Raw genomic sequence first — 14,831 nt, forward strand, 5'->3', positions numbered from 1 at the left:
CAGGTGATGTCGTCATTCTCAATATATCCTCACTTTACTAAATTGGATTCGCAGCGGCCGACGGCAGTAATTCTTAATTTTGTATAAATCAATATTTTTTTTTTTTCGGATCTGAATTGTTGAATTCTTTAGACAACAGCGTATAGGAGGCTTTAAGTTTTAAAACTTTTGCTTTTGAATCAAAGACTTTGGTGTAATATTCTGAAAAGCAGGAGATTCACGTTTTTGAATGCTGTTATATTAATGATTTCTTCATCCATCACATTAACACAGTCTCTTCCTCTGTGAGCGCTGTCTTCCCTAGTGTTGGTATTGACCTTTCAACTCATCTTTCTTCGAGCCATTTTCCTGTCCTCCTTTCCTGCCTACTTTAAATTCTTCTGTTAGTCTTTCTACTCCATTGTGTCTTTAAAACATGGACAAAAGAAATTATCAAATACAATAAGTCAAATGAAATGAAATGGAATATAAACACACACACACAAACAAACACACACACACACACTCACGCAAATATGTCCAAGGTTGTCCTTATGGCAACAGCACTGCCGTCAGCATAAGACGTTGTAATGAAATGATAATAATAATCATAATAATCCGGGTCACGCACATAAACATGTGCACAGCACCGTGTTATATTGCATATTAGGTTAATGAGCTCACTACGTAGAGTGCACTCTGAAATCACAATTGCACTACGTGTACCACACACACACACACACACACACAAATATAAATGGCAAATGTATAATTGATAGTTTCCTCGCTGAGTTGTCCTTGTTTTCACAATTCCCGCCACCGACGTTTTATATAATCATGATAATATGCCAAGCTACAGCCAAGCTTCATGACTGTCATATAAAATACGAATCAATATAAAAACCTTTCATTTTTTCAGGTTATGTACATGGTATATGGAATCCTGTACTGGGCTACTGTACATGCAAATTAGATGATTATACCAACTGCAAAGATAAAGAAACTTGCATTGTTTTTTAATATAAACTTGAACCATAAATGGATTCTTTGAAAGAGAAAACCGTACTAATCCTGCTTGCAGGCTTTAAGGATTAAAACCAGCCATGCAGTTCATATTGGTTATTTGCTGATTAGAAGATAAGATTAATGACGTTATTTAATGAGGTTAAAGTTGCCCGAGGTTGCCTACAGAGGCACGAGATATACTTCAATACCCGTCTACACTGACACCCCTCTCCCAAAAACAAACATGCAGACAAACAATCTTGTACTTCAAAAAAAAAATGTATGTCAAGTAAAAGGTATATACGGGATCTACGGCAGGGCTATTTTTTCTCCGTCAATTACAATTCAGTGTGTTTTAATCCCGCCCACTCGTGCATCCCCTTTTTGCGATGGTCGATTAAAGTCACGCCCACACCATGAACTATTGTCTATGATTAAGACGATGGCATCTCACATGGCTCTTTAAGAGTCTTCAATACCGGTGGTCGTTCCGCCTGTGCCAAATTGGATGCAGCTGTCGTGAGGGGTCGCCCAATTCACCAATCGCTCCACAGTAGCAGCTTTAGAGGTCATGTAGGCGAGGCCGTCAATTGTCAGAACAATAAGCTGAATACATTTACCTTAGAATTAAAATCTTATTTCATAATTCATTCTCTCATATGAACAACTTGAGGGGTCCACTATACAAAGGAGTGCATGTATAATATGTTGCTGACACGTCAAGCAATCCAAGCAAAGACGTATACATTTCTTCTTCTTTTTTTAAGGAAAAATAAAAAGGTCAGTGAAAAATAATTCAGAACACCACCGGCATTGCACGAGGTATAGAACAGCGAAAAAGTACCAAAACATTCCAACTTGACATTACTGAAAATGCAAATGCTTGCCAGCTGATAATCAAGAATAGGAAATATCAGCAGGAAAGTGTTTTTGATTCTGTGGAGGTGAAAAAAGACCCAGTAAAAAGAACAAAAACAAAGCAAAACAGAAACAAAAAGACATACATTTTACTATGATCTTGAAATGATACCCCTTTTCGATGTTCAATTCAAAATATCCAGTTTTAACTATCGTAAAAAGAATTACAAATTCTTTGAGTGAGTGATTTTTTTTTTCAATGTCTTTCATTTGTTTTTCTCTTTTTATTTCTTTTTTTTTTTCAATTGAATTAATGAAACTGCACTGGTCTTACACTCGAGACACAGTGACACTTCCAGCACGTTTATTTTCATAATTTTTTCTTCACATCTGTACATGTACTTAACAAAACAGAAAAAATACAAACAAATTATAAGCATGATACAAAATATGATATAATGTTGGTCATGACAAGAAAGTGTGTCGGCATGTGTACATAAAATGCAATCCTCCATACCATGTGAGATATTAAGGAACCGCAAAAGCAAAGCTTGTGACCGCGGGTTCCAGGAAAAAAAAAAAGTACCAATGTAAATTCGTTTAGAAATGAGGATAGGACACAAAGTACTAATGACGAAACTATTATGAAAGCTAGAATAGCAAGGTACAAAAGGCAGGAGAAGTAAAAGAAAAGAGAAAGAAAAGGGAAAAGAAAGAAAAGAAAGAGAATAACAATAGTACTGATTGATAAAATATAGCATAAAATACAAAAGCATACGAGCATGGGTATCTATGATCAGGTTTATAACGAGTTGAAAGTATAAGTACTAGTCAGTGCTAGTGTAGTGATTATATGGGAGCATAAACACAATGAACGCTGAAACCAGAGGTAAAGCTAACGTGCACTTCAAATTGATCCGCCTTGCATTGGAAGAGAATATTGTAAAATAACAGGTTCAATAATTCTAATCAGGCAAGCTTTCCTCATTAAGTAACATAATTTGAGTTTTTGTTTGAAAATAAACAGAGAAGAACATTTGATTTAATCCGCGAGAATATTATTCCAGAATTTGGGCCCAGTGGAAACAATATTGTTTTTGAGCAAGGAGTCTGCGCGTACGTGGAAGGTGAAATTTATCTCTTTGTCTTGTGGGATATAATGAACCGCATAGTTTTTTTTTGTTTTTTTTTTTGTTTTGTTTTTTTTTTTGTTTTTTTTTTTTTGTTTTTTTTTGGGGGGGGGTTTCTGAAACTTATGCATAAATATGTCTGGCAAGTCGCTGGCTAATAACTGATACATAAATATGCCTAAGTTGTATAAATCAGCAACCTTAAAGGTATTAGCCCACATTTGTAAACCTGCAGCAATTGGTCTCATAGTAAGCATGGAGTTTAGGTATGATTGTACTAACACCTGTGCAAAATTTCGTTCCAATTAGTCCATTACTTTCATAAAAATAAGTGAAAATGCACCGTATGCATGCGTATAAAAACGCTCGCTAGCTCCGGTCTACGCACGTACTACATGCATGCGATACATGTGTAAGTTAATGTGCGTAGCTAGCCCGCGCTCGTAATTCGATTTTGGGTCGGGTTGACCCGGTTTGACAATTGATTTTAAAACGATGATTTCCTCTCTGTTATCGAATGGTATAGGCAAAGAGCAACAGGTGAGGTATGTTACTGTTATAACTTGTACTTGAAGTCATATTGGACCTGTTTTATGCAGTTTTGATTTTCGTGGGTTTGCAAATGTGGGCTAGTACCTTTAAGGAGTCTGTTTTCAAAGAAGAAATAACGCGTGTGAGTAAAAACCAGCTAGGCTGACTGAAAGACTAGCCCGTTTTGGTATTTTTTTTCAATGTGTGATTTTGCACAATTCCCCAGCCAAGTATACCGTAATTCAGATAGTGTATGATAAGCGTGGATTATGATTTTTTTTTTCCAACATCTATCTAGGAAAAAATGTTTAAGCTTATTTAAAGTTCAGTATTTCTTGAAAGCATCTTAGATGAATAATCTATGTGATATTTCCATGATCAGCGGCTGATGATAAAACATGGTCATTTTTAAGACCTAAAAATTTAGACGATTCAACTTGAATAAATCAGTCATTGTTCATTTTCATATCACCTGCCAAATGAGTTACAGAATAACTGAATAATCAAGCTTTGTTTACATAAAGAGACAACTTGTTTGCTTGAATTTCTGTGAAATAATGGGAAAATATGTTGCCTTGAGCACTACATTGTCCGACTTTTTCTTGTTAGATTTCATATTTTCACCCAATATTTATTATTTCTTCACCAGAGGGACCCAAGCGGCAAAATCAAAATATGTGATATTGATGGTTATAAAATAATAGAACGTAATGATGGTGACGTATCAAAAAAAAAAAAGAGAAAAAAAAAGGTAAGTGCAATCTTAAATGCGAGAGAATATCAAGTAGAGGGGTGAATTAAAGGTTGGGGTTGGTTACAGATCAGCAGTTGCGATCTTACAAATTTCTTTTGTTCGAGGGAGACAAATTGAAGAAAAATCCAACAATCTTGTTATTGTTCTTCATTTTCATAAAAATGTGACAATTTGTAAGGTATATAAGATTTACAGTGCATGAAATAGCCATGATTCAGATGTGTTCTTCTGAATATTTTCCATCTTCATAAAGAATCGTCTATAATTTCAATGATATTAACATTATAATCCTATTATAAATTGTACATTATAGTAGACATGATGTTCTAGCGCATACAACTGACTTAGAAATCGTCTGCATACCGTCACGTGCAAAGTGTATTCTGGGTGCTCTGAAATCATACTCATGACTCCGTGTCCCAATAAACAACACCGGGTTCTCGCTTCACTGCTTGCATTCATTTGCGACGGAAACTCTTCTCCTCAAAGGTTACATGCGGCTGGGCTTACACCATGGAGCTACTACTACTTCCTCGGCGTTGATGATGGGTTGCTGCATGGGAGGAAACTTTTAGAACATTCCAACAAGTATGTACGAACAGAAGTATATGCAGATCTATCTACCCAATCGTGTTACATATTTTATATTTGCATTTTCCTCCATGTACATCTGCAAATTAGCCTGAGCAGTGACATACACATATGACCTCACATCCATCCGACTACTTGTTGGCATTATCTTGAAATGAGATTTAAAGGGGATGGCTAGTAACTGATCAGTGGGAATCAGTGGGAATGCTGGGGGATGATTGTGCCAATCCTTGTGGGATTCATTTAAGAGTACATTATGTATCTATTGTTGTGTGAAAATTATTTGCTTCAGAATGGTCTCATATTCAAGAAATGTGCAGTTTAACGTTTCCAGGTTAGCATGCCTGTACAGTGACAAAACTGCACATTAAAGAAGAAATCCCCCCCCCCCCCAAATATCTTGACCACAAAATATTATTATATAAGCTACGACATTACGGGGTTCGGGGTATTGCACTTACATGGTTTGAAAACTATTTGTCATGTAGAAAACAATTTGTTTCCTTTGATTCAGTATCCTCCAATCCATTTCCTGTAACATGTGGAGTTCCCCGGGGTTCAATCTTAGGGCCGTTATTGTTTTTAATCTACATTAATGATATTTCCAACGCATCATCTATGTTACAGTATATATTATTTGCTGATGATACAAATGTGTTTTACTCACATACTGACCTAAACCAGGTAGTTGCTACTTTGAACAATGAATTACCGAAATTATCTACATGGTTTAAAAGTAATATACTGGCACTTAATTCAAGCAAAACTAATTTCATTCATTTTAAATGTAATAAAGCTGATCTCCCAGAATATGAATTGTATATTGATGGTATATCTCTTGAAAGGAAAATATCTAATACATTTCTCGGTGTGTATATAAATGAAAACCTAAAATGGGATTATCATGTAAAACACATCATTTTGCCTATATCCCGAAACGTTGGCCTGTTAACTAAGCTTCAGTATTTTTTTATCAACTCGTGTATTGTTTACCCTGTATAAGGCCTTACTCTTACCATATATATCGTATTATAACATTATCTGGGCAACCCACAAATGTAACACAGACCGTATACTTCTCCTACAGAAAAAAGCAATTCGAGTGTGCAGTCGAGCACGCTCTCGAGATCACACCGACTCATTGTTTTTCCAGCTTAAATCCCTTAAGATAAATGACATATAAATTTTCTCCAAAAAGCTGTATTTCTGTTTTGTCTCAAGTCAAATTTCGGTCAAATTCAGAGATTCACTCTTATCCAACCAGACAATCCACAAATTTACATTTATTCAACCCCAAAACCGAACTCGCGCATCATTCTATCAGACACTCCGGCCCTGACACTTGGAATTCCCTTCCCATCGAAATTAAAAACAGGACCACTATGTATTCATTTAAGAAGGCTGTAAAACTTCACCTCCTTAAGCAATATTCCCCAGGATAACATTCTGATTCCTTCATTGTATTATAATCAAATGTATATGAATATGTACGTGGTACATGATGCATGTATGTGTGCATGCATATATCGATTTATTTATCTATCCATATTATAAATATGAATATATATGTATAGGATAGGTACATCATGTATATTATATGAGCATGTGATATGTATGTGTACGATGTGCCTTACCATTACTGCGTACATAAAATAAGCACGATATATTTTATTCCATATCCGATACCAATATGTATAGGATACTTTGTATTCATACATTATTATTTTCATAGTGCATATTCGGTCATTACTCCGGCAAAGGCAACTGAACGTGTAAACTTTAATATCATTATCATATTGTATTTATCATCATTACTATTATTGTAAAGTAGTTGGAGTGGTACACATACACTCTGTAACTTCCCCTCTTCCCCCTACCCTTCCCTATTTCTCTCTTTCTCTATTCCCTATTCTATCCAGAGTAGGTAAGCACATAGTCTCCATACCGTCAAGCCTCGGCTTATTTTGGAGACCCTTCTGTTTAAGTTCCATAAGCTGTTTGTATTTGGCTTGTATAATTGTACTAAAAATTCTGTGTCGATATACTGTTTGTCATGAATGACATGTACATAATCATATCTGATGTAACGGAATTAAGCAGAAATAAATCACATCAAATCAAATCAAATATAAATAAGTTTCAAAAGAAAGACAAAATGTTCCCTACAGAATGATAGAAATATGACAAAAATCGGATAAGAAATATTTAAGGAAGATATGTCATTTTGAAATGTCATATTTTTTCTGAAAAAAAAAAATTCTTGACCAGTCCTGATTAATACTCAAATGAGAGAATTGATGATGTCATTCCTCACAATTTTTCATGTATGTTGTATAAGAAATTCGGGAAAAATTTTTTTCAAACTAATACAAGTAAAAGCATGTTCCCATACAAAGATATATATCAGAGTTAACATTTGTCTTTTTTTCTTTTTTTTTTTTACTTTGGGTGGTTTTAAGACAAGTTTTATATTCATACAGCTGAAATATGAGATTTTTGTCATTTTTGTATATGAAATGAATACGAAATTGTGAGAGCATGACATCGTCAACTTTCTGATATGAATATTCATAAGGACTGGTCAAGAAATGTTTCCGAAAAAAAAAATGAAATTCCAATGTGTCATATCTTCCGTATTTCTTATCTGATTTTTGTCATTTGTGTATCATTCTGTAGCGAAGGTTTTTTTCTTTCTTTTGAAGTTTATTCATTTTTGGGGTGGAATTCCTCTTTTATTTTCTTCCATGATAAGTGGAACCATGCACTCACGCACTCGATAACCATAAACTTTGCAATCTACTCAAAGTGATAATAAACAACCCCAATTCTTTCGAAATTGCGCAAAATATTGTTCCCTTTTCATGAAGATTACGATAGACAGTGAGAAATCTATAGCTTGACCACTCAAGCGTAACCCCATGTTTAAACTTGATAAGGGGGGGGGGTGCACTACTTAGCGTTTTAAGTTGTCCTAATTTCAACGAATTCCCGCAGTGTGCTTCGAATGCCTCTTGTGCAAATCCTTTTCTGTAGCCTCCCCATTATTTTTACATAAGAATCCCTCAAGAGACTTGCAATTTGCTGCATACTAATACACACCCATAACTGCCTTATTTGGAAATCGTAACTCTTCATCAAAATCAACTTGCTGTCGGAAAGGAGTCATTCATAAAAGATGAACGTATATTATTAAAATTTCAACTAATCATTTCGAATCATTCTTTAAATATAACACCTCTTATCACATATTGTGAATACCCAACGGACCCACGATAATTAATGTTGTCCAGTACGTCAATTCAGAATTTAAATTGTCTACTTTTTAAGAAATGAAAGGTTGCCTCTGAAGACATACCTGATCAGACTACATCTACGGGGGGGGGGGGGGAAGAGTTGTTGAAAAACTGCTGAAAACACACTTTCTCATTCATTATATGATCCCAGACATAGAAAATATGATAAAATCGAGGTTGACTAGGCTGACCTGTTTCACCTTTTTTGAGTCCTCACGTAAGATCAAGAGGTGCGACTTTTTGTTGGCTTTGTTATGCACAGTCACAAAAAGTTCCATATTGCAAAAGTTATAGTTTCACGTTCTTATCAGTTTCAGTGAGCCTAAAACATTCTCAGTCGGTTAAATCAAACCTAGAAGTATTCTGAAATAATTAACATCTCTATATCAAATGAATAATTTGCCCTACTACATAACTTGATTGATATCTGAAATTTTCTGAAGTGCCCTATGTTTAATAAAACACAGTGTGCGGACACAGTTTATAATTGCTGAGGTACACTTTACTCTTTTCACCACAATGTTATATTACATGATTTGTGTCTATACACAGTATGCACACATTAACATTATGTATATCATTTTTTAACATCAAAATCAATCTACACGGATTTTTAATTAGCATAATAAACAAGAACAAGAACAACAACAAAAAGACCCTGCGCATATGCATTTGTACCCTAACTCACCTTTGCACTAATGCATTTTGTAGCTTCCCTACTCGGTTATACAATTTAATATGTATTAAATGTTTTATAAAGAAGTACAAGCCAAATGCAGCTTTTTCCAGAGGCCGCCATCAAACTCAAGCTTCAGCTTAAAATGACGGTCTCCTGCATTTTGTATGCATTAATTCGATCGAATAATCATGATTTTCCAATTGTTTTTGTGTGATTATAATTCACCTATACAATATTTCATTATTGATACATTATGATATTCATTCTGTGTTGGATGTAATGTGATTAGTATTTGAAAATTGTTTGTTACGTTGTGTATATACTTTGTGAAAAATGCAGAAATAGATCAAAGAAAAAAAAAAAACTCCGTTCTTGATGAAGCATAAAACAATGTATGGCACCAAATGAAATCATTATATTCAGCATGTGTGAAACAAAAATGGTTTATCTCTCTGTCAAAATTCGTTAAATACTTGTCATCCTTACCATAATCATTATGATTGATTCACATTTTGAAAAGCATTTCTTGACAATTTGATTTTCTCAAGTCCACAGATATCACAGTCATGTGATGGCAATAGATGAGTGTCCTCATTTATTGTTAACCCCCAACCCCCTTCCACATAATTATATATACAAGTTACATGCTCTCTCAAATTCCTGCCCATCGGTGTTTTTCCTTCCACTTCTAGTAAGACCTTCGGTCGTGTAGCATAGCGTCCATAGTTTCCCCTTCTTTCCTTCTTTCCTTTTTTTTTTTTCATGCGGCATTGCAGCTGGCTGGTATATCACATATAGGAATTGCAATTGATTCATGCTTTCCATTTTTCGAATCTTTCCCCGTGTCTATGGAAGCCGGAATGTTTAAACCCTAAAATTATGTCGTATTCACACTATCACTCCCATGTCAAAATTGCTATCAGAGCAACTGCTATAGTGTGCAGCATGTGGTTACTTGTTCTCATTTTATCACACACATACATATATGTGAGAAGAATCTTCTGTACCCCCGAGTATTAATAGTCATTCTTTCTTGTTTATCCTTACTTTTGGTCTTTAATTGTACCCGTGCTCCTCATCCTGTACCCCAAACTAGGCTTTTGTTGGGACCTACACTCAACAAGCTTTGCTTTTTAGTAGGTTCCATCGTATTTCTCTTTGCATCCTTTACTTTGATTGAAAATGACACATCGACCGCTACGTAGTATGTGTGTATTCCTATTTCTTTTTGTATGTATCCAAGCTGGACATTCTGTATTATCATATTTTGTTATATATCATGTATTTTTCATCGAGAAATACGAAAATAAAATTGAAATTGAAAAATTGAAATTAACGCATATCTGCTTCCACCACAGCATCTCACAGCATTTTGTTTTGTTTTGTTTTGTTTTCAATTTTACTCTTACGAGCATAGAATGACAAACAAGGACGTGTGTGTACGCCTGTGTGAGCATGGAGCTGCGTGCCAAAATAAAATAAATAATAAAAAATACTGCAACAATTGTTTCATTTTTTCAGGTATGACGTGAATGGAAAGATGAAAAAAAATCAGGATTGAGACATAATATGTCTAATTGTATGTAATAATGCTTTTCCACATATAATACACATTAATTTTGCACTTTCACACTAGAATATATGCCGCCCTGGTAACAGAACTTTGTCCGGTATTATTCACTTTCTGCTTATTTGTCAATGTAACCATTTCATTGACAATCAAAGGTTTGATTTATTAATGGCGTGAAATTAAGTATTAAAAAATACACGTTCTCAACTGGCATAAAGTTACAACCGCTGTTATATTTTCCTGAACTAAGAGCCTCCGCATCGTTTCAGGGCTGCAGCTATTTCATAGAAACAACTCCGATATGGTTTGTTGGTGCGAATGAAAACTATTGTACTGACAAATATGTTTGTTAAGCTCGTTACGTAGCAGACAATGAGAAGCCAAGCGGGCATGCGCAGTCGGTAGAGATTAGGTAACACGCTCGAAAAGAGGAGGGCAAGGGTTGAAATTAGATTCGTAAGAGTGAGAAACAAGAGGGTAACTACACCCCTCGTGTTCCTCTTGGGCAAGGCCGGCAAGACGTCCCTGTGTTCTCCGCCTTCAGGAGGAGCCAAGTTAGGTGCAGCAGCGACGCGAACTCGATTGGCCTGTCTATAGGTAATAGAAATGATGTGTATATTACACGCGGTATTAGCAACGATGATGACGAACATGGCGTGAACAATTACCATCAAGCATGTTTGGCTCTGGAGGTTGGTTTCATGAGAAATCTGTGTGTTAAAAGATCTGCACAGGTTATCGATGGCGGATTTCGAGTTACAGATGTTGACCATTCGGAGTATGGTTACGAGCCCAGTCCAAATAAGCAAAGAGACAATGGTTATCTTGATACGATACGGAGTCACCACGGACACATGGTGGAGTGGACGCACGACGGCCAAGTAACGCTCTAGACTAATGACGCTGATGAGCATAATAGACAACCACAGCAGAGTGTCGGAGATCGTGGCCAACAGTTGACAGGAGATGGCATCATTCAGGGGCCACGCCTTTCCGTTAAACTCCAAGACGGCACCAATTATGCATCTCAGAACACCACCACACAAGTCTACAATGCACAAAGACTGGTAGACGAGTTTCTGGGCTCCTTCAAAGACATTCTCTTTAGCGTGGATGATGTAAATGGAAATTGACCCCAAAGTTATGAGAACAAGCAAAAGAATAACGTATGTTGTTCCCGTAATGACATTACCCAACTGAATCATTTCCATGATTTAAACGTGCCAATGTTACCAACGAATGGATTCTTTCGCTAACTGCACTTTCATTTAGAACATTCAAAATGAAAGCTAATGTTCTGAGCAAGGTATGATGAAGTCCTTGGAGAAATAAGACAGTTTGTTTTTATTACGCACGCTCCCAACTCATTTTGCACGAAGAGTTTTGTTGAGCCATTTTTGACATTTCTGGGCAGGTTTCCTAATTTATTATGGGGCTTTGTCTGGTGAGAGAGAGAGGTAATAACTTCGATATCTCATCTCTCCACTGATTATTAAACGAGAACAAGTGACGGCAAGTAAACTGGTGGCTGCGTCTCCCATAACAATGTAACAACATATTACATGACGTTTTGATTGACGTCGTATGTACTAAAGGGAGAATGTACCGTCAGGGTGTAATCATGAACAAACTGACTCTGAAAGGAAACTCTATCTGATGGAGCAGGGGTAGACATGGTGATGGAGAGAGGCATAGGGGAATATAGTTTAGAAAAGCCAGGCGATTCGATTTGTTGTTCCCTTTTAAAGAATATGAAAAAAAAATGATGAAATCTTTCAACCCTCTCCCAATCTCTATCTTTCTTTTCGCACGCACTCAAACACACACACACACACACACACACACACTTGCTCAATTCTCAACAGTATGCTGAGTAGATCTGAGTCTAAACACACAGGTGATGCGTCACATAGTTACCATGACGGAGAATATGTTAATTGCGAAATATCAGTTACATCGGGTTTGTCTTGGGAGTATCAAATAAGGTCGACACTTCTTCACAGAATGAAGAAAAAAAAAACAATGAGGAGGATTATTCATGGGTGCACGTCACGAGACCGACACCCACGAGTCACAAGTCATACAGCCCATGGCCCGTATTCTACTGTAGACCAAGGTTTAAACCCATTTTAGACTCACCTATGGTTTAGCTAGACCCGAGGTTTAATTTTGTATTCTGCTAGCGAGGTTTAGTTAAACCCAAGTCTATTTCGGGTTTAAATTAAACCCGAAATAGTCTTGGGTCAAGCCACCATGGTGCCCTCTATGGAAGAAGAAATTCTCCCTCTCTGAGTACTTTTCTCTCCACAAATCCACTTAAATTTATTATTGGTAGTGCATCAGCCACATGAGCGCGACTTTCTTGGATTTTGAATCGTTTTTACGGGTATTTATGTCGAATAAGGGCATGCTGTATTTTTGCTTGGGACGACTCGTGAAGCACTGTACATTACTGTACAGTTTGTGTACGTGTGCGACGCACATCACAGGATACTTGCGTATAGCGTATGTAGCGGTATTAATTCCTGGCTAGCTAGCTTTGAATGCTCAGTACCAGCAGAGCCATCGCGCCGCGCCGGCCGGCGGCACGGTTGCTGTGTGCGCTGGATGGGACATGGCTTTTTATGTCGATTGAATCGTGAATTCGGAATGGATTGGCGATTGATCAAACCAGGACTTTGAGGTAGGAAATTGAATAAAAGCTTTTCTCTTAAGATTTTCAGTTAATAAAAATGGAAACCATTCTAAAATTTAGAAATAGATCTAGTTCTAGGCCTATTAATTATATCAACCCTGTCTCGATATTAGTAGATTTTACCTACCGTACCACACTAACCTAACTTTTAATAGATCTAACGTTAGTCCAAACGTTACAATAATGTACGCTAGCTATTCGAATAGGTTCTACTAACGTTAGTAGGACCCTACTCCTAACATTGTTAGTCCGAACGTTAGTCCTACGATCTAACGTTAGGTTCTCAATCTAACACCAACAGTTAGTCTATCTATGCCAAATCGACCTCAGGCTCAACCTACCCTCTAGTCCTACATTGAGTTCTTGGTCTAGTCTTCAGGTTATTTTCATCGTAAAGTCTAGACTAACTACAGGTAGTACTAGGTAGTAGTATTTCTAACATTAAGATCTCGAGTCTCTTCTAAGTGTACAAGTAAGTATACTAGCGTTTAGATCTACATACGGTAGTAGGCGTGTGTACACGCGTGTGGCCGGCAAGCTAGCTGCTGTACGTATCCAGGCAGCCACTCGTTTGTGCCATTGCATTGACATTGATCTGTGTGCTGGTACCCTTACCAGTCATCGTTAGACTCGATTTAAACTCGAAATAAACCTCCTCCTGGGTAGGTTTAATTTAAACCCAATTTAGACCACAGCTGGATTTAGTAGAATACAAATTAAACCTGGGTTTAAACCTGGGTCTAAACTGGTGGTTTAAACCCAGGTTTAAACCCCAAAAACCCACTTTAGACTCAGGCGTGGGTTTAAACTCGGGTCTAAGTTTTTAGCAGAATACGGGCCCATGAGTTTTACAGCTCACAAGTCATACAGCCCGTTAGTTCGACACTAAGCTTACAAGGCCCACGAGACCGACACATTAAGCCCCGCGTTGTATCTGTCGAACTCGTGGGCTGTTTTTACCTAGTGTCGAACTCATGGGTTGTATTACTCGTGAGCTGTATGACTCATGGACCTGTTTTCAATGTCGAACTTGTGGGCTGTATGACTCGTGGGTGTCGGTCTAGTGGGATGACCCCTATCCATGCCCCGACACGTATCATCAAGGTGGTACAATATCATGATAAGACACGTTTGTTGCGACATGAATTGTCGCCCAGTCAAAAATTATTGTCGCCCCGTAGCAACTTGTCGTCTGGCGACAATTTTTTATGCTTGTGCAGTTCCCAATTTTTGACCTCGATGGCGACAATTTGTGATGGCAAAAACAATTGTTACGACATAAATTGTCGCCCCCGGCTCGGGGCGACAATTTGTGACGGAGTGTGTGTGTGTGTGTGTGTGTGAGGGTGTGTGTGTGTTTGGAGTATAATAATACAATATGTGGAAACTGTGCATGTGTGGTGGCTGTATAGTGGTAGTGGTTTGCTTGTCTGTGTGTATAGGTGTGCCTGTATGCGTACGTGTGTATGTGGGTACGTGACGTATGTGTATAGACATACCCAACACGCACAGCGCTCCATCACACACACACACACACACACACACACACGCACGAACGGACACTCAATAATCATGTGCGCGCGCACATACACACTTCCTTGAAACCTCACCGTGACTTTTTACATGGCTTGTTTGCATGGATGTAGTCATGTAAGTTATGTTTTGGTATTTCTATGACTATGTCAAGAATGATATTACCCAGGCAGCAAAATGTGCTTCGAGGGTGGGCGACAATTTTTGCCGTCA

The sequence above is a fragment of the Diadema setosum genome, chromosome 3 (genome assembly GCF_964275005.1).
Source record: "Diadema setosum chromosome 3, eeDiaSeto1, whole genome shotgun sequence".
Lineage (NCBI taxonomy): Eukaryota > Metazoa > Echinodermata > Echinoidea > Diadematoida > Diadematidae > Diadema > Diadema setosum.